This window comes from Alligator mississippiensis, chromosome 8, assembly GCF_030867095.1.
Source record: "Alligator mississippiensis isolate rAllMis1 chromosome 8, rAllMis1, whole genome shotgun sequence".
Lineage (NCBI taxonomy): Eukaryota > Metazoa > Chordata > Crocodylia > Alligatoridae > Alligator > Alligator mississippiensis.
The window spans coordinates 57533099-57553465 of record NC_081831.1 but is presented as its reverse complement, the minus strand read 5'-3'; the positions used below and the strand labels follow the sequence as shown (position 1 = coordinate 57553465).

The 20367-nt window shown below is 39.7% G+C and overlaps 1 long non-coding RNA gene across 10 annotated transcripts in view; it reads right to left on the bottom strand.

Annotated features, from left to right (window-relative positions):
- The window catches only part of LOC109283272 (uncharacterized), a 187668-nt gene that overhangs the window by 101372 nt on the left and 65929 nt on the right, over nucleotides 1-20367 (bottom strand). For 9 of the 10 annotated variants that reach the window (XR_009463966.1, XR_009463962.1, XR_009463958.1 and 6 more), the window contains 3 exons: nucleotides 16822-16932; nucleotides 15940-16039; nucleotides 15053-15279 (listed from right to left, as the gene is read on the bottom strand). The exons of the other annotated variant lie outside the window; for it this stretch is intronic. This is a non-coding gene — a long non-coding RNA (uncharacterized LOC109283272). The remainder of the gene's footprint in view (nucleotides 1-15052; nucleotides 15280-15939; nucleotides 16040-16821; nucleotides 16933-20367) is intronic. 10 annotated transcript variants of the gene reach the window in all.

Below are 20367 nucleotides of genomic sequence, written 5' to 3'. Positions count from 1 at the left end.
CATGGATTTAATCATTTCAAAATCCTTCTTTAATTTCTTTAAAATCTATAACACAATAATTCTATAACTTAAACTGAATGGAGTACTATTCAGTTGTAAATTTTATGTCTACTATCTCCACCTCTTCTGAAGTGTGAAAATGGGCTTCATATCTGTCAGTCTTTTCTCAGAAATGACTTTCACTGCTTACTTAAACTTTCATTAAATAAGCTTTCCACAAGCTGTAAAAACAGAACACAGTGGAAAAAAAATTGGCTCTCTCTTAAAAGTGCTGTAAAGTCTCTTTTTGAATGAGTAATTAGAAATGTGTAAACTCTTTTATGGATATGTGAGAAGCACATACAAAAATTTTACATTCCATGTGAGTATTTCTGTGTGCTATCAAATTTCATTGTATTTAGCAGAGACCAAAATGATACAGACCAAAAATATACATGATTTACTGGATAACACTGAATTTACATACAGCATAAGGAAAACATCCTTATTTAAAATCTAACAATATATGCTCACTTTCTTAACGAGAAATCAGAGTTGGTTTGTATTCCCTCCCACATTTGCAGAGCTACTGACAAAGCACAATTTGAGCTGGACCTTTCCAACTGCTTGCTATTAATTGTATTGCTCTCTCTTTCTCATAGCACAGGTCAGCCTTAAATAAAGATTTTCTGTTTTTGGAGTCAGCAGACAAAGAGATAGGTAGTGTGGTCTAGTGCTTAGGGAGCTGAAATTGTAGTAAGGAAGCCTGTGTGCCATGACAGGCTGTACTCTGGATCTGCGGTCTGATGTTGGCCAAATCAGTGTAACTTTCAGTGTCTCAGTATTTCCTCCCACACTTTGTCTTATTTATATATTTGTAATCTCTTTACGGCAGATACTCTCTTATTTTGTGTGTATATTGGGCTTAGCATAATGAACGCCCAATTTCAGCTGATGCCTCTAAGGCTTATTATAATATAAATTTTAAAAGAGTTCTATAGTTTGCAACCAAACATTCTCTGACATGGTATACACTGTGCAAATATCTAGCTATTCATAATCCTGATCACCTAAGCACATAGGTGATTTTAAGTATTTTCTTAGTTCCTTGATAGATCAGGGGTTATGGCATTTCAAATATTATAGCAAACTTGCAGAAGTGTTTCCATTTTATTGAACACCTGTGAAATATGATATAAAGTATATATATAAATGGAGAGGTACCCACTCAGATGCCATGATGATAGATGGGAATTAATGCCTAGACATAGAAGTATATCTACAGAAGACACAAAAGAAAAACTAGGTAGTTCTGTTTGTTTGGTTTCATATTCTCACTAAGTCAGCATACGCAACTGCAACACCTGAATCACACTGTGCGTCTCTTTGAAACACCTTTGTACCTTCTGTGTTCTTAACTTGATTCTCCCTCCACACTTCTGTATTATTCACATCATCAATGGCAATAATAAAGTCTTTTGGCAGTGAATGTTGTGATCAACTCCATGACATCAAAGGAAGTAAATCACTCTAAAAATGGGCATAAGTAACCAAAACATATTAATAGAGGAGATGGGCAACTCCGCAGCATGATTTCCCATGCATATCCTTTTTAATAACAGTGTGGTGGAGATGCACAGGTCTGAAGCATTGTCACAGTGTGAGAGGCCACAGTCAGATACAAACTCTCTGTATGGAAAGCTTCCCCCTCCCTCCACACTGGTAGGATATTTGCTTGAAAAGCCAGTGGATATCATGCTGTGCATGCGTACTGTGCACTATAAATAGTAATGTGCTACTCTCTGTGGAAAAAACTGCAGGAGGGAAATAGTCTAAAATCTGTGTAGATTTCAAGTCAAAGAGAAGCAGACTCATTCTCTCCACCATGGGGAAGCTGTGGGCAGGAGATCTGCCCCTGTAATCCCATGAAGTCTGAGAAGCCAGAAAAACCATGTTCTAACCCCATTCTTATTCAGTCATTTCTGAAGAGGACTTGCCAGTCTGCCTTGCTGCCCAGCTTCTCTATTCCACTTAGCCAAAAGGTTGTTTGACTCCTTTCTCCCCTCCAGCTGCAGACTTACCCACTTTCTGAGGAAGGTCAGAGTCACAGAGGAGAATTGTATAATGCATCATAACGCAAAAGGATTGACTACCTCACAGTTTCCCCATTTCAGAACTAGTCACTTTTAAAGGGAACCATGCCTCAAAGAGCAGCTGCTTCCATATTGCATCACACTCCTTCCAAATGTTGCAGAACACTAGCATGGAAATACTTCTGCCAGCTCCTGATGAGAGATGAGAACCCTGCAAAGTTGCTTTCCTTGCTTTTGAGATATTCTTGCCATCTATTTGCCTCTCCAACAGAGTGACTTGGTTCATCAGAAAATTCAACAGCCAAATCCACAATAGTTTTTAAAATTAAATGAGAAAACAATGTATTCCCATTTCTTTAATGCACTAGTGACAGTGAGTTGTCCGGCAGAATATTAACGTGGGTAACTGTGCAAAGTTCTATATAAAAGCAAGTGAATCTGTTGAAATGGAACAGCAAAAGGTACAAGAAAATAAAAGGGTTAATGCTTATTAGCGCTGATAATGTTCTTAATATGCTCTAAAATCTCCTAGATTGGACAATAAGGGGAATGTATTGCTTTGTCAGTACATTTGATTTTTATTTAATAACTTAAACAATATAGTATATCTGTAGCACATTCTTAACTTGCCTTAAAATACCTCGTTCAACTTTCAAACATTTTAACTCCCGGGTCAGCTCTCTCTCTGTCACAGTGATAAATGGATCTATTTAAATTTTTATCATTGGAAACTCTCTTTCTTTCTTTTTTTCCACTATCAGATTTCATACACAAGATAACAGAGCACTTATTATTTTTGTTATGTTATCCACTGCAATGAAAATAAATTGAGTCGCGACATAAAGCACAGATGTCACTGCCGAACAGTTGTGTTTGTTTTGCAGATTGTGTGTGTGCATGTGTACAGGGGATCTGTCAGTGATATAGCAGAGAGTCTGTATTTATTATTAACTTAAAATTATGACTTATCAACTCTCATTTAAATTGCATAACCATGTTTCTACTACATAATTCATTTTGACAAAGCTATCCTGCAGAACCTCAGTAGAACACCAACTAAATTTGTAGATATATACTACCATAAGAAACATGTGTGTACTTACGGACACAGCGAATAACTGTGTACCTAATAACCTTATGACAATAAGTCATTATTCCTTGATATAATGTAGAACTTCCCTAAGGTGGCCGATTACTTCCAAAAATGATCTTATATTGTATGTGAATTGGTGTTTCCAGTGCCCTAGTGTCATTCCTGCGGAGAAGAATCATCTGGAAAGGGTATGGGACTTCTGGGAATAATGTGCAAAAATAATGTGCCCCTCAGGCAAACAAAGGGCTGAATATGATATTATACAATTCATCTGGAAATTGCAAGGTATCCATGTTTTCTCCAGTAAACAAATCACAATAGTTCAACACCTCACTCCCCCTCATGAGGTTCTATGGCAGGTAATATACTAACCTTCAAAGCAAGTTTTATCTTTCCTGGATATCTGACAATTTTTTTCTTAAAGCAAAGTAAGAAAAACTGACACAAAGTCAACAAATTCACAGGTATTATTCTAAATAATTACCTAGCTTTCCTGCCAATAATCAGAACCAAAATATAATTAAAGAACCTTTTTAACCATAAACTTGCTATATGCTTAACCTTTACTTAATAATGTTATTAAAATGTCTAATGCTCATGGCTACTGTAAAGATAGAATAAACAGATACTATAGGAATATAGCAGTGTTTAATGACAAGTTACAAACAGTGCTGGTGAAAGAAAAGCAAGAGTAAGAAAGGTTAAATAAACAAAAACTGTAATATGTGCAGGCTCTCTCACATTAACTTCCAATAAGTAGAGAATACAATTCCTGCTGTATATGATTTGATTTCTTGATCTGTGCATTAAATATTTACTTCTAATTATAAACTTATGCGAGATGCAAACAAAAACTAATTTGCATTATTAATGATGCAAGAAATGTGATGTTTAGTCTCTTAAGATTTGTAATAAAGAGGAAAAATATGTTAGAGATTTACTTTCCATTTTTCATTTTAAAAGGCAAGTTAAAATGATAAAAATTATTTAATTAACAGAGCCTCTACTTATGAATTAGTTGTTCCTGCCAGCAAGAATTTAAAAAAAGAAAAAGAAAAGAAAAAAACTGTCTGAAATGAGGCTGAGACTACAAAGAGTCCATTTTCAGCTTCAGAGTCTCAAGGGAAAAATCAAAGGGTTTCTTTCTTTCAACAGTTTGGGTGAGATGATATTTTGAGATGTTGACAGCTGCCAAACTGCAAAAACAGTGATGAACTACCAAAATGAAATCTTTTTTATCTTTCTGAATTTTTCTCAATATTCAGCTCTGCTTTCTTTACAAATTATGACTATTTCTGCTGTTCTAAGAGGCTATTAACTGTCCATATACTTGTATCTACTGCTTCTAGCCAGATGTGCGCTACATCCTTTATGATCAAATGTAAACCATCCAAATCCTTAAATAGTGCATTATTACTCTATGTAGCCTATTATTTGCAATGGTGTCACATAGAGACCTTAATCAATGATTAAGAATCCCAGTTTGATGGGCACTGCACTAATATCAAATACAATTTGCTCCTCAAACAATACCTGCTCCGAAGAGTTTATAATCAAAGAATTTAAGGCCTTGCTTTTGCAAAACCTTGTGCCCACATGGAGCTCCACTGTCTACAAGAGGGGTCCACCCACAAGCACTGTATCATAAAATCAAAAATATTGGTAAAAAATGATAAATGTTTTCATCATCATCGTTATTAATTCATGTGCCCCTGGCAACAAGTTTTGTTAATAATAGATCTGTCCCATGCTGGATGTTATGTTTAGATACCAAATATTTGTAGCTGGATTTTTTTCTTATAAACACTGCCATGAATTTAATAATCCTTGTCCTACTAAAGAGAAGTCATAGCTTTTAAAATCCATTTTATATTTTTATTCACAATTAGTTGTACTGTTGTATACTTATCAAGTTTATTTATTGGACTGATTCAGAAGACACAACTTCCAGGTAAAGCATACTGCTAGTCTACTAGCATGATGGGCATGCACAGTGTGTGTGCACATATGCACAAGATATGTCCGTTACATTGTTATTTTCTTTAGTCATTCTTTTACTTACAGTTCTATTGTTATGATGTTGAAGCTATTGTTATGATATAGGGAGATTAGTGAACTTGCAGGCTTTGGGGAAGGGGTTCTGCTTAATGTACACGGACAGAAGTGACAATTTTTGCCTGATCTGGCCCCTGAAAGTGCTCTATAGCCATGACCTGACACAAGTGCATGGCTGCAGAGAACTTTAAAAGGGCCCAATCCCATGACAATCTGAACCCTCATTATATAAGGGTTCAGATTAAGGCGCTCCAAAGCAGAGCACCTTCATTAACTTGTGTCTGTGTGTGCCAAGAGCAGGCACAGACACAAGCCCCTTCTCCTGGCATTCTTTTCAAAATGAGAGGGAGGGAAAGGAGTGGAGGGAGCTCATTCTGGAGGCTGCCTAGTCAGCTCTGGAGAGCAAGATGGGTGGTTTGGAGCCCCCTCAAAGTGGGAAGCTCCAATTCACCCTTCCAATCCAGCTCAGGCAAGAGAAACACCAGAATGGACTTCCCTCCCCTGCCTTTTCCCCCTCCCATCCTGAGACAGTACTAGGGGCCGGGGGTGGGGAGGGACACACTAGGGAAAGAGGCTGCAGAAATGCCACCTCTCTCCTTGGATTGGCTCCAAATTGGAGCTCAATCCCCCATCCTCCTGACCCAACAGTTAATGTCTGTTGTGTTGGGAGGATAGGTCTAACTCATGGCACTTTCTATGGAGTGCAGTGCCATGAGTTAAATCAAGGAGCTGCACTTTTGCCTGAACCCATTGTGTCATGTTATTCTCCATTATCCATTTTTACTCATTTCTGTTTCTCCTGCTTCACTAAATCCACCTTTTCCTGCTAAACTCAGATTCATATGCTGATCGCTTTAATTACTATACCCTTTCACTCCAGCCTACCACTGCCCCTATATTGACTGTACAAAACACTCCTCCTACAGTATATACAGACATTTGGGGAGGTTACATTGAGTTAAAAATGGTCATCCAATCTAAGGTAAGTCAGGATGTGGGGAGGTTAGCGGGGGAGTTGGGAAGAATCAGGGGGGGAAAGGGAGGCTGAAGGGGAGGGGTTGGGTGATTTGAGGGGGCAAGCAGCATCTGCAGGGGGTTGAGAAGATTGGAGGGGCTAGCGGGCTCTGCAGGAGGGTTGTTTCAGTCTGGGAAAGTTGGCAGGATTTAGGAGCTAGCAGCATCCACAGGGGAGCTGGGGAACTCTCCCCCACCAGGGCCAAGAGCTATTTTTAGCCCTTTTTCCCACCCCCAGATGAACATTCCCCCCAGCAAACCAACCCTTGCAATTGCACTTGCCCCTCCCCACACCCTGTCTTACTTGCTTGGCTCCCAGCACTGGCAAACACTGGTAAAACTGGTATCAGGAATGGCTTGTGGGATGGAAGGTTTGGCAGGCTCATAGGGAAGTGCCTGGTCTGTGGGGCGGGGTGTCCATCTGGGGTTGGGGGAGGGATCTGTGGGCTAAAAAAGCCTGTTACTGGGGGGAAGGGGTAGGAAAAGCAGTGCCTCAGGGCTGGGGCTAGCAGCTGGGTTTTCCCATCGCCTGGCGCAGCAGTTAGAACTGTACAGAAGTTCAATTAGAATGGTCTCTCCAAACCTGATGTAAGTTAGTTTATCTTAGTTAACCTTGAACTTCTATACAGTTCACACTTCAATTGAGCTGACTAGGGATCAAAGTGTAAGGTCCACACCTGGGCAAACTAAGTTACATTGGGTGGCTATTTTTAACATGATCCAACCTCCTCCTGTAGCCTTAAAGTCTTCCCCTTCCTCTGATACAGTTCTTGGCCACACATATTTATTGATGACACCAGCATCAAACATCTCCTCATTTTCATATTCAAGGTACTACATTATTTCAGTTTCAGCTGAATACAGTGCTTCCTTTCCCCTTTTCTTCCAGTTACTCTCTTCCCAATTCTTTCTGGCTACTACTTCAGCACCTATGCCTGAAGCACACATTTTCTGCCCTTTCTTCAAACACCTATTCTCTTCCTGCTTCTTAAGTGGTGATCTCCCTGCTTTGTTCTCCAGTGACACCTCATGCAGCCTTCTTTACACGTACTATTTTATTTGTCCTGATTTGTTCATTCTATCTCAAGGCCAGAACATGCAAACAACTGTCATCAAAGTCAGTATCTTTAAGCATGCATGTCAGTTCATTAAATCAACTGGATTTGTATCTAAATAAGAACTTGGTAAAAATAGCAGGATTTGATCCATTTACATTAAGTTATTTTTATTTTGTTCAGAAAGTGAAATTAACTTATGCTTTCCAGCATGGCAGGACAGCATACTGCTGCTTGGTTGGCCTCCAGCTTAGTTTTTGGGGGAGTGTTTTTTTTATTTCTGTAGTATTTTGTCATTGCTCCACTCAGCAGAAATAGACATCTTCTGAATCCCTAAACCTAACTATTATAATACACAGGCCAGATCAATATTTCTGTAACAAAGGACATCAAGAAACAATGTGCACTTATTCACCCACTTTGAAGGAGAACAAGTATTATTATGAAATAATGACTTCATAACAATTATAAAAGAATGACTTTACTTGCACAGTTATGCCACTAAGAAACATTATAAGCTATACTCAACATCAGGGCAGATTTGTAAAAATATTTTACTAGTAATTTAAACATCATCAGAAAAACCAAGGTTTATAAATTGGCCATTGCAGTTGTTCAGTACTTTTTTTTCCAAAACAAAACTTTTACAAGAGTTATCATGAGGACTTAATAAATATGTGTGGCAGCCAGAAAGACGTGAGAGAAAAGATAATATCCCCAAAGTACTCTTTGTGGTGACCTAATAAGGTCAATGAGCCATAGACTAAGCAGTAGTTCTATGAGCAACTATAATGGTTTTGTATCAAACATAAACTTTTTAGAAAGTGCCAAAGTACAGAGGACAGGATCTTACAACTTTGCAAGAGATCTTGTCAACCTCTAAAGGAATAAAAAAAAAAAAATTCCCATTCCAAGTAGGCCTATTTACATGATATGTCTCCTAAAGCAGCATCACATTATTTTCTGGACTCTTAACATCTCTCAAAACACAAAGAAAGACATAGGGATTTGTGATTCAATTACTTTAAGCTGGTAGCACACACCAAGATATTCTGAACAATGTTTTTAATTTTGTATGTGTGGATCTAACAGAGTAGCTCAAATAAATGTCAGTGGGAATCCTGGGATGAAAATTTAGCCCTGTTTTCTTAACTCATTGTACAGTTCCATTTCTCCATGATGCTAGGAAGATGATTCTCACACTGAAGCAAACTTGATACAAAGAAAATTTACTGAATACAGCTCCCATTGAAATTGATGGGAGCCATGCCACTGATTTCAATGGAAGCAGGATGTGGCCATTAGGGCCCAATCATGCAGTTACATTGTAGGCAAAACTCCCATTGACCTCAATAGGAATTGAACAAGAATGAATTTCGTTTGCATTTAATTATTCATGTACCCCTTGCTATTGCTAAGGATATTTGTGTTTAAAATAAAATCCATCTTTCCCACAATCCAGGTCATTTTTTTCTGTTTGTTCCTGGGTGAAAAATAAAAATCTCTGAACGTATAATAGCAACACATATTAGAACAAACACTATGGGAATGTTGCTTTGGCATCAATGCAGGATTAAAAAGAAAGAGCAGATGGGCAATGGTGACCAAATTCTGTTGAAACATGATTAATTGTCATAAGGGATAAGATAAACTATGAAAAACACATTGAAGGTGGGTGGATTTTAAGTATGATATAAGAGGACGTTTGGGGCATATGTAATTCCTCCTTTATATGTTGATTAAACATAGATTGTTTCTTGTTCTCTAAATTTTACTCACAGATCATTTCTTTCCTATCTGCCTGCACTACAAGCTTTAATGAAAGCTGAAGGTACTCTGCACATTTGTATCTACAGCATGCAAGTTTATATTTTATTCTTGCTCACTAAGTACATTTACAACTAAAGATGAAAACAGGAGGCATAAAAAGAATGTGCCATAAAATATCTTCAGTGTACTATGAAAAGAGCTCATGTTATTCTGTAGAATTATGATTTCATTGCAACCAAGCTCCAACTCAGAATTTATCAATTGTCATTTATGCCTAAACAAGCCTTTCTTTAGATCACAGGGAGTGTTACTTCCCTTGTTATTTGCCAGAGTAGAATGCCTTTTATAACTATTACAGGACTGAAGAATTTCATTTTATCAACTGTAAAATTCCTCATGGTGGTGCAATCCCTCTCACATTTCCATATTTCAACAAAACATTAATTATGAATTAATCCTTTTCATTTTCTTGTGTTGCACTACACTTAACTTTAACAGAAACAGGTTTTATTCTCTCATTTATTTATATGTTCATCATTGCTGAATCTAACATTAGCTCTCCCAGTATTATCTGCAAATTCCTTTATGAGAAACAACCCCATGAAATAGATCACAGGCCCCCATTGACTCCTGCATGGGATTAACCTACTCAAGGGAGTCAAATTCAATGAGTTTCAACCAACTCTCCAATGTCATCACCATAGAAGAAGTAGATATAACTCCTTTAATTGTTATCCCTCAAGGTCTCTAGAGAGGGAGGGCATTTTCAATGATGACTTCTCATCTCTCACTGCTACTCAACCCCACTGGAGTCATAGTTCTAAACGGTTCCCTAAATCCTTCTAACAATCCTCCAATGGAAAGCTGTACACACTAACAGCCTCAAGCTGCTACAGCAGGTGGGTTTCCCCTTCATGTGACTGCTCCCTGCCACCCTCCAGGGTGTCCCTTCCTGGCAGGGACCAAGCACTGAAAGATGGAACCTGCCCCCTGCTGCTGCTGTCTCCAGCTGACACAAACAAAAGGTAAGTCCCAGAGTCACTCCGACTCTTCTCCAGCCACAGGCTGCATAGAGTGGCTGTTCAGGGAGCAGGGCAGGTTTCACAACAGCATGAAGGTTTCTCCTTCCAATGCCTGCTCCTAGCCAGTGGGGAATACCTGGGCAGGGAGCAGGAACTGGAAGGAAGAAACTGCACACCACTGTCACTGTCCCCAGCAGAGCCTAGCTCTCCAGTCACCTATTTCCAACATCCAGAGCTGGGGCTCTAAAGGATAGGGGTGGGCCTGGGGTTCTCCCTGTCCCCAGGTCAGCCAAGAACAGCACAGGGGCAGTGGTAGGTGAGCTCCCCTCCTCCTCTCCCATAAGCCTGCTCCCTGCCGAGGACCCTGGTGTTAGCTGCTGACCCAGGGGCTCCAGCCATCTCCCCATGGTCTGAGGGGTGGTGTGCTGCACCCCTTTTAAGAAATTCTGGATCCACCCATGATGGCACTAACAATTGCCTTCCTAGAGGACATAAAACTAATTTTATACAAAGGCAAACGTGTGTTAATATCAAAACCACATTTTGCATTTTATCGGAAATTTTGAATCATTGCCTATGACTAGGTTTGAACCTCTGGAATATGTACTAATTTGCTATCACTTTTGGCTATTTACAAAGTTATATAATCCACCCTGGATTTAAAATGGAATTTAAATCTATCAGCTCTCATCTCTGTCAAGAAATTAAAGCTAGCATAAAGAATACTGTTTCTACTCACTAATTTTCATAGTCAGATCTCTGTCACACAGGGTTGCTAGCACAGAAGTTATATGTACTAGCACTCCATCAATGGAAGCCTTCTTTTTAATTTGGGTTATATCTAACACGATAATGAGTATTTCAGTGTCAACAACAGCACAAGTCCAAGATTCAAACTTCAAAATTCAGGCACCCCAGCCTTGTGTGTATGCTCCCCCATGTTTCACGTCTTATAAACAGCTTGCATCATGCAGCAAAAAGAGCAAAAGCTTTAGCTATCTATTTATATCTGCCCCTTGCAAACGAGAGCAAATGAAAAAAAAATCTGAAGCTTCAGCAAACTGTCTGCCAATTCTGGTGAAAATCCTATTGGGTGCACCAGAGTCACCCATTAAGACTCCACTAGGCTCACCACTATTCAGCCATTTAAGCTGGGATAAAAACCAAGCCATCATGCTGAGAGTGTTTAAGTTCAGAGTTATAGTGGTTTTGTCTGAGACAGAGTCCAGAGATGTGAGGAATCCACCAGAAAAATAATACGTTAGTGATTAACTGTGTCTATTTTTCTTATAACTTCATAAAAATCAACATATTTATTTTTTATTTTCTTGAATATCATCAGTCTGAGAATCCCCATGAACTTCTGCAGCATTCAGTACCCTTATGGGGTAAATACTCATTCTCCAGAGCACACAACTTGCCTGTATTCGTATTACTATAGAACTTTCACTTCTGGATTTCTTAATCTTAGATGAATTTTTTTTGGAACAGACACATCACACTGATGTAAGCTTCTATGTTTTAATATGTAATCATTAACTGAATGATTTTTTTCCCCTCATACTTGCCAGGGCTCTCCTGTTTCTTCAGTCTATTCCCTACCATGCAGCCATTTACTATTTGCTGCTGCTTTTCTGTATTCTGCTTTTGCGAGTTTCAAGTTTCCCTTCAGACACCAAGTACATTCCTCCTTTTCAAATGCTGTTAACACTGTGAGGATCAAACAAACACTAAAGTGTTTTCTCAAAAAATAATCATTAAGCATATCCTGTAGTTCAGCTCAAGTGACAGCTGAATATTTGTTTCATTAATAAGTCATTTGCAATTAATTCCTGGAGTCATTTCTAAAGGAATGTTGTGATGTTTCCAGGCTTTTAAAGTGGCAAAACACTACTTAAAGTTTTTTGACAAAACTTTAATGGAAGTGGCACATATGCTTCCAAGGCAAAATCTGACCTTTGATGGGGAAGGCAGTCTCAATTCAGGAATTCAGTTTCCTTTCGGTTTAATGGGGATTACAAACACATATTAACCAAAGAAGGAACTATATACATGCACATTAACCAAAGAGATATATACACACATACGTGTATACATACACACGCACACACACGCGTGTGTATTATATGCAAAGCTTCGGATCAGCATTCAGATTTGGAGATTATTCGGATGATTTGGAGGCCGAATCTATGAATCCAAATCAAATCTCTGGAAGCTTTAGGCTTTACAAATCGATTCGGAGCTTCCAAATAGATTAAAAAAAGATTCGGAAAAGATTCAGTGATTCAGCCATAGGGTATAATGGGGAATCAATGAAATATCTGTAACTTTGTTGTCTTTTGTGTGTGTGTTAAGTCACAGTGGGATCAAAATTGCAGGTATGCTAGCCCCTGCTGAGGCCACAAAGCCTGCCAAGTTTCAAGGAGATGGGTGTAGGGGATTGGGGAAAACTGTACCTCAAGCTGAGGACAAGCAAAACTCATGACATGGGTGACACTGTGTGTGTTAAAGTGCAGCAGGGTAAAAGCTTCAGGCCTACTAGCCCCTGTTGAGGCCACAAAGCCTGATAGCTTTCAAGGAGATAGGTACATGGGTTCTGGGTCCTGGGGCCCTGCCCCTCTAGCTGCTGACAGGCAAAACTCATGACATGGGTGCTTGTGCAACTGACTGTCTCTGTCTTGGAACAGAAGCAGTTCCCAGCTCTGTATTGATTCTTTCCACTCACTTACTGCATTACCAATCTATCATGATTCACTCAGGGATCGGCTCAATACACAGTAGCTAGTGAGGATAACGAGTTAATGAGCAAGGATTAACACCTACAAAACCACAGACTAAGGAGAGGAAAAACAGAGGTATATAGAAAAAAAACAGATTTAATGCTGTATCAACATCTGAATCACTGAATCTGTCCGAATCTCTCCAAATTGATTTGGAGGGTTCCGATTTTATTCAGAGAGCAGAGAGATTAAAGGGTCCTCTGATTCAATTTGGATTCAGAGATTCGGCCACTGAATTGGGCCGAATCTCCGCTGAATCGAATCAGGGACTGAAGCTTTGCACAGCCCTGACAGATGCAGGATTTCTATAGATCATTTATAAAACACAAATTTCATGAAGGAGCAACTCTTGATAGCTAGTGAGTGTAGTTAGTTATTAGCTGTGATAGCCTGTAGATCAGGCAGAAGGGTAGGACAGGGTGGCACCACAGGCTGCATCCACATGAGCAAGGGAATACATTTGCAGCAGCAAAAACAGTAACAGCGCAAATTTGTGCTGCTACTTTTTGCTGCAGTGCAAGCCCCTGCTCATGCAGTTTGCAGTGGGATGCATTGTCTTGCTGCTTCATGTGCTGCAGGGGGGCTGGCTAGGGCACAGGTTGCCTCATTATGGTGCTAGCCAGTAGGCAGCCCCCACATTGAGGCACTCTATGGCCCAGCCAGCCAGAGAGTGGCATGCGGAGACAGGGGAGAAGCCAACCCAGGGCTACCTATTCCCTCATCTCCTTGTATTGTGAAGCCCACACACTGAAGCATCCTGAGCACCAGCCTGCCATTCCCCAGTTGGCTGCAGATCAGGGTGCCTCAAGACAGGGGAGCAGGCAGCCCTGGGCTGGCTGCTCCCCTGTCTCCATGTGCCGGAGGGCAAGGACTCCACTGAGGAGGCACACTGCACTGCAGCCAGCCATAGAACAGCCTGGAGATAGGGGCTCCATGTGCCTCAGCCTAGGAGCTCCACAGCTGAACCTCCACACTGAGGCACATGGAGACAGGGGAGCAGCTATCCCAGGGATGCATACTCCCCTATCTTGAGGCACACTGCACCCCAGCCGGCTGGGGAACGGCTGGCTGGGGCACAGGGTGCCTCAGCATGGGGGCCATGCAGCATGGAGAAAGGGGGCAGGCATCCCTGGGCTGCCTGCTCCCCATCTCCACCTTTGGCCTGGCACACTGCACTTTGACTTGCTTTGTGCCACATTTTTTTGAGAAGCTTTTTTTTTGCTACTGGAAAATCCTGGCAGCAAATGTTGCCCCAGTGCTGCAAGTTAGCAGTGCAGGGCACAGTTTAACATGCAACAATGTGTGGTTTATGGCATGGCAAATAGGTGTGCGGAGCCACAAACCGCACATGCCTGCACATCTGGATCTGGCCATAGAGACCAACTGGTTCAGAAAGGCATGAGTTTCCAAAGACAAAAAAACAACTTTGTCACTTGCATCTGACTGTTACTCTCTACAGTGCTACCCTGTCCTACCTCCTGCTAGTAGAAAGGACTTCAGTCTTTGTGCTGGCAACTATAGAAATATATGATCTTTGAAAGTGCTTTAAAGGACAATCCCACCGAGAGTGCACTGCATGAATCTTTTTGATGATGCGTGGTTATCTAGCCGATGCTAATGCAATGTCATCATCAGAAAGAAACGGCTCTGGCTTGTTCATGATGTTCCAAGTGACATTTCAAAATAGACATATGAGGTTCCTGAAACCATGATGATTCTACCATGAGTTTTTGGACCTCTCTAAATGGCCCAAAATTGAAGTTAGACTCCCAACATTCACTGACTTTCAATGGACGTTAGTCTTTTATCTTCTATGTCATTGAAAATGTCCCTCAGAGGTTACATATCCTCAATGAAAGGCATACTCACAACCCATCTTGTTCCTACAGATCCTTTCCCATTTCTGTACATTACTCTTGAGCCAACAGAGGTGGTCAGAGCAGTGACAGAGAGAACACATTAAAAGGGGTTTAAAATGAGCTGGAAATAGGCGAAGTCACCAGATTTCTCAATAAATATCTAGTAGACAAATTTGGAAGAAAAGTCCAAAGTAAACCCAGTAATCAATCAGAAGTAGAACAAGCAACTAATCACTCAGTAAAGAGTTTGAAATAAGCAGCTAAAGTAAAAACAACTGTTTAACAAGTATAGAAGCTATCCAGTTTACTGAAGAGTGAAAAATTGTACTCACCTTTTGGCCAAGTATTGTACTGTACTGTACTGTAGCAAATGTCTGCACTCAGTTCAAGCAGCTCTTGATCTTCTAACTCAAGTACAGGGAGTTCAGGTATGGTGTCCTTTTATCTTGAGCCTGGAAGCTCAATGAGATGCAGAAATTCTTATGCATACAATGTTCAAGGACATTGTAATGTAGGTCCTCATCAGAACTACGTGTCCTAAAGCAATATTCCAGGAAACCTGTATCATGTTGGGAAGGAATTGAGTAGAACAGAAGGATGAAGAGCTCAAACCACAAAAGAACTTCAGGGCACAGACAGAAGATGGAGAGACCTGACTGCTGCTCTGACTGCTGCTGCTGCCATTGCTTGCTACAGCATCAGTGCTGAGTACTTGCACCCAGCTGCTGCTCTAACTCCCTGGAGAGCTGTCATTCTGGCCCCCCTCACCAAGCAAGCACCCAGGGGTGGTGCCTTGCTTCCTTGTCCCCCTCAACTTATGCTACTGTACCAATTATTATGATTTTACCACAAATCTCATGGCAATAAGCTTGCTTCCTAAAACCTCAGTGACGCAGATCCCTCTGGGGTAGGGGGGGTTGCTTCCTCAGGACCCCCATGGCCTTGTCTGGTCTCTAAGTACCCCCAAAGCCAGCCCAGGTGTGGCTTCTCAAGTAGGGGAAAGCCCTAGTATCTTCAGGGAATTGGTGATGTGCTATTTACCGGAGCACACCAGGGAGTAACTAGGAATAATGGGTGCAAACTAGTGGAGAGTAGATTTAGGTTAGACATTAGGAAGAAATTCTTTACAGTAAGGGTGGCCAGAATCTGGAATGGGCTTCCAAGAGAGGTGGTACTATCACCTAACATGGAGGTCTTCAAGAGGAGGCTTGACAGTCACCTGGCTGGGGTCATCTGACTTTGGTCCTCTTTCCTGCCAGGGGCAGGGGGTTGGACACGATGATCCATTGTGGTCCCTTCCAACTCTATAATCTATGAATCTGTAAAATACATTTTTCACACAATCAGGCCTATTAAATCCCACCTCAGTCTTCTCTTCTCTAGACTAAGCCCAGTTCTCTCAGCCTCTCCTCAGAAGTCACATGCCCCTAACCACTTTTGTTGTCCTCTGCTGGACTCTCTCCAATTTGTCCACATCCTTTCTATAGTGGGGGGCCCAAAACTGGACACGGTACGTCAGATGTGGCCTCACCAGTGCTGACTAGAGGGGAATAATTACTTCCCTTGATCTGCTGGCAATATTCCTACCAGTGCAGCCCAGTATGCCATTAGCCTTCTTGGCAACAGGGACACACTTTTGGCTCCTATTCAGCTTACTGCCCATTGTAAACTCCAGGTTCTTTTCTGCAGAGCTGCTGCCCAACCAGTCAGTCCACAGACTGTATCGTGTATGGGATTGTTCCATCCTAAGTGCAGGACTTTGCACTTGTATTTATTTAATCTCATGAGATTTCTTTTGGTCCAATCCTACAATTTGTCACGGTCTCTTAAACCTAGCCCTACCCTCCTGCATAACTACTACTCCCCGCAGCTTGGTGTCATCTGCAAACTTGCTGAGGGTGCACTCTATGCCATCTTCCAGGTCATTAATGAAGATATTGAACAAAAACAGCTACAGGGCTGATCCCTGGGGCACTCCACTTGATATTGGCTGCCAATTAGACATTGAGCCATTGACTACTATGCTCTGAGCCTGATGATCCAGCCAGTTTTCCATCCTCTTACAGTCCATTCACCCAACCCATACTTCTTTGCAACCAACCTTGCAAAAGATGAAAAAAAGCTGATATCTTCTATTTAATCCTTATCATCCCAGGTGAATTTCACTGACAGTCCTATCCATCCATCAGTTAGTTACCCCTCTAGAAAGCATCTGCTGAAAAGACATTCACAAAAGTGAATCCATTAAGTAAGCGAACAGTTACAGGTAACTTCATTAAAGTAGAGATGTTTAATTAAAGCTTAAACAGCAGTGTAAGGATGCAGCTGGGTGCCTGGGGCTAAGTGGAAGTAGTAACTTCCGGTTTGTGATGACAAATGCTAGGTTGCCAACAGCAGCCACTTTTTTTCATCTCTCTCCCCTCCCGCCCCACACATTGGTGCCAGTGCAGTTGCCCCTATCACCCCTCTCCCCTGTTATACCACTGAGCTTAAAAGGAAAATGGTCTGTAGCACAATACCCATTAAGCTAGTAAAAAAAAGTGAGCTGAAGAAGAATGCATTGCATTTGAAAGCTTGTCTAGGTCAATTCCAGCCATGCAGTTTGTTCAGTGAAAGGTATTACCCACAACAGTCCTTGCCTCTTGTGTATTTCTTGGGCCATCATGGATACAATATCATTTAACACTATAAAAAGGTTGCCATTTTGATAGTTCAGATAACTGCAGTGCAGATAACTGAGTATGTACTGTACCTATTATCCTGTGGAATTTATTGCCACATGATATCAATGTGGAGAAGAGCCAAAAAAAATAGAAATTTACTTGAATAATAAAAATATTGGCATTTATACTATATAGGACAAATGTATAGGACAAATATGTCTAAGGGATATAAGTTTCATGGTTTTAAGACATTAACTGCTTGGGGTTAGAAATAATACCCCTGCTTCCAGTATGCTGCAGTCTAGTATGAGGAGTCTACACCTTCTTCTGAAGCATCTGGTATTGGCTACTGTCAGAAGCAAGTTACTATTGTAGACAGATTGCTAGTCTAATCTATTATAACAATCCCTGTTCTTTTATATCCCTTCTATTTAATCCAAAGCAAGCTTAGTCCATCTGGAGAGTCAGCAAATTTTTTTAGTTAGAACTTACAAGGCAGAATTAATATTTTCCTCTTTACACATGATGTCTCTAGATAACATTAGGAGATCTTCAGTATCACTTCTATACTCAACCTTACATCTGAAACCTGACTAGGAGAGATCAACAACACTTCTGAGTTCAAGAAATAACCCCACCTCACTGTCTTCCCAAAATTTACCCCTAAAATGGTAGGTTGGAGACATGCCATTAATTATAACTCTTTAAAAGAGAGATACACAGTATCTGAGCAAAAAGACCTCTAATCAAAGAAGTGGCAACCATGCAGAAAATAAAAAGAATCCTAAAAAAAACCCCACAGTGATTACGATGTAGTTTAATATTGGAATGAGTTAATGATAGTCATCAATTGCAAACTTAAAACACTGATAACCCTGAAGTATCATATATTGTGAATATTTGGAAATGTAATTGACTGAAAATAATTTGACTAAAACGGAGACATTTTCTAGCTTTGGGTATGAGGGGCAAGAGGACTTTTTTACATTTAACAATTTATTGTAGATAAAAATGCACAGAATATTGAGGGAATAATGTCAAATTCCAAGTTAAAGTTTTCAATTAAAAAGTGAACAAATTTTCAATAACATATCAATGAAAAAAAAAAAATCCCAGTTTTAGAAATAGGATTTCCAAAACTTAAACATGGAGATCTTAAAATATTAATATTTTAAGTCTCTGTCATGTAGACTTTACTAGAATCTCTCTATCTGATGTTTATCAAAAAGATCTGGTTAAAATGAATATTTTAAAAGCCACTACAGTGCCATAATTTAATAGCTAGAGAATATTAAAGTTGCATGAATATATCTATAAATTATCAAATCTAAAAATCTGGAAACAGCTATTCTTTATCTACCATCAATATAAAGTGCATTATTATACAACGACTTCAGTGATGAAATGTTGCTTTGTATGTCTTATATTAAAATATTACAAGACTGAGTGCTATTTACACCCTATTAGCCTGATCCAGAAGGAGGTGTTTAAACTTTATTATAATTTTTTGTTTATACTCCCAGTGAGGACAAGTGCAATTAGTAAATGCACTGAGGAATCACAGGACAAAAAGTGAACATACAATAGAAATAAAATGCAGTTCCAGTAGAAATTACAGGATTAAGTACTCTAAGTAAGCCTATAGAAATGCTATAGGTGTAATGAAATTGCAGAAATTAACTTCCAAATCCAATTATAATAATGGAGAAGTGATTATCCAGTTACATTAAGAGTTAAAATAAAGTATGATACCAGATAAATGTGTTTACTAGAAAGACATTATTAGATTTGCTTGCATTTATCCACTGTAGTGTGTGCCACCAGCCCTTGAAGCTAGGGACAGATAGAAAATAACAGATAGAGGAGAGAGATTGAGTTCACTTGCTAAATATAGCCAGTAACAACTGAGATATTTTTACTAGAAAAGATAAATAGAGAGATACCAAACACAGAACATGACTTGCACAACAAATCAAAATACTGCCTCTTCCTTACAACCTCACAGCTCCACCAGAATGAGTAACATTTGTAAGCACTAGATCATGCAGGAATAGAATGAAAAAGGATTCAGTGAAGAAAGTCAAAACATTGCAGAAAAAACACAAAATACCAATAAAGAACCAATTATTGCAAGCATCAATATTCCAGTATTAGACAGAAAGATATGTAGATTAAGATAAAAATACGACAACCATGCCTATCATTTGGAGAAAAGTGATACTGGGTACATGTACATGTAATGCTTTAATGAGCATTATCCTAAGTTAATGCACATTAAGGGCATACATCTACACGTGTGTACCCTTAATATGCAACTTATGCCTAAAATTGATATTTGCAAATGAAGGTATCAGATTTAGGCATGATAGTTAAGGCGCATTAACAAACATGTAGAAGTTTAAAGCGCATTAGCACTGTGTGTGTTGACTGACTTGGGACCAGCTTTAATCCCAAGTCAGTCCACACACAACATTAATGCACTTTAATGCTTGCACATGTAAATGCCTGCCTAAACCCACTTAATGCACATTAAGCTAATGCACATTAAATTTAGGCACATTTAAATGCATATGTAGACACGTCCACGTTTCTGTAACAAATAGGAATTGGGACACTTGCTTTATTTGCTTATTGGACTAATAATTTGAATACAAATCCATCATGTTAAAAAAATAACATGTACTTTAAAATGTAAATATGTGCAAGCTTTTAAATATTCTGGAGGCTCATCTTGCTTCTCTGAACAGGTTAGAGAAAGCAAAATTACTTGATTTTTTACAACTATTCCATTTCTGATTTAAGAATAAATAACTCAGATTTTACTTGCTTGCACTATTTACCCCTTGCAATTCATATTGACTTTAACTGTGCATCAGGTGCAGTGACTTTTGAAACACAAGGGACCCATTTTCCAATTGCTAGAAGCTTGTGGGTCACGCTTAAATTGCACATGACTTTACTTATTTTTTTAAATCAAAGATGAA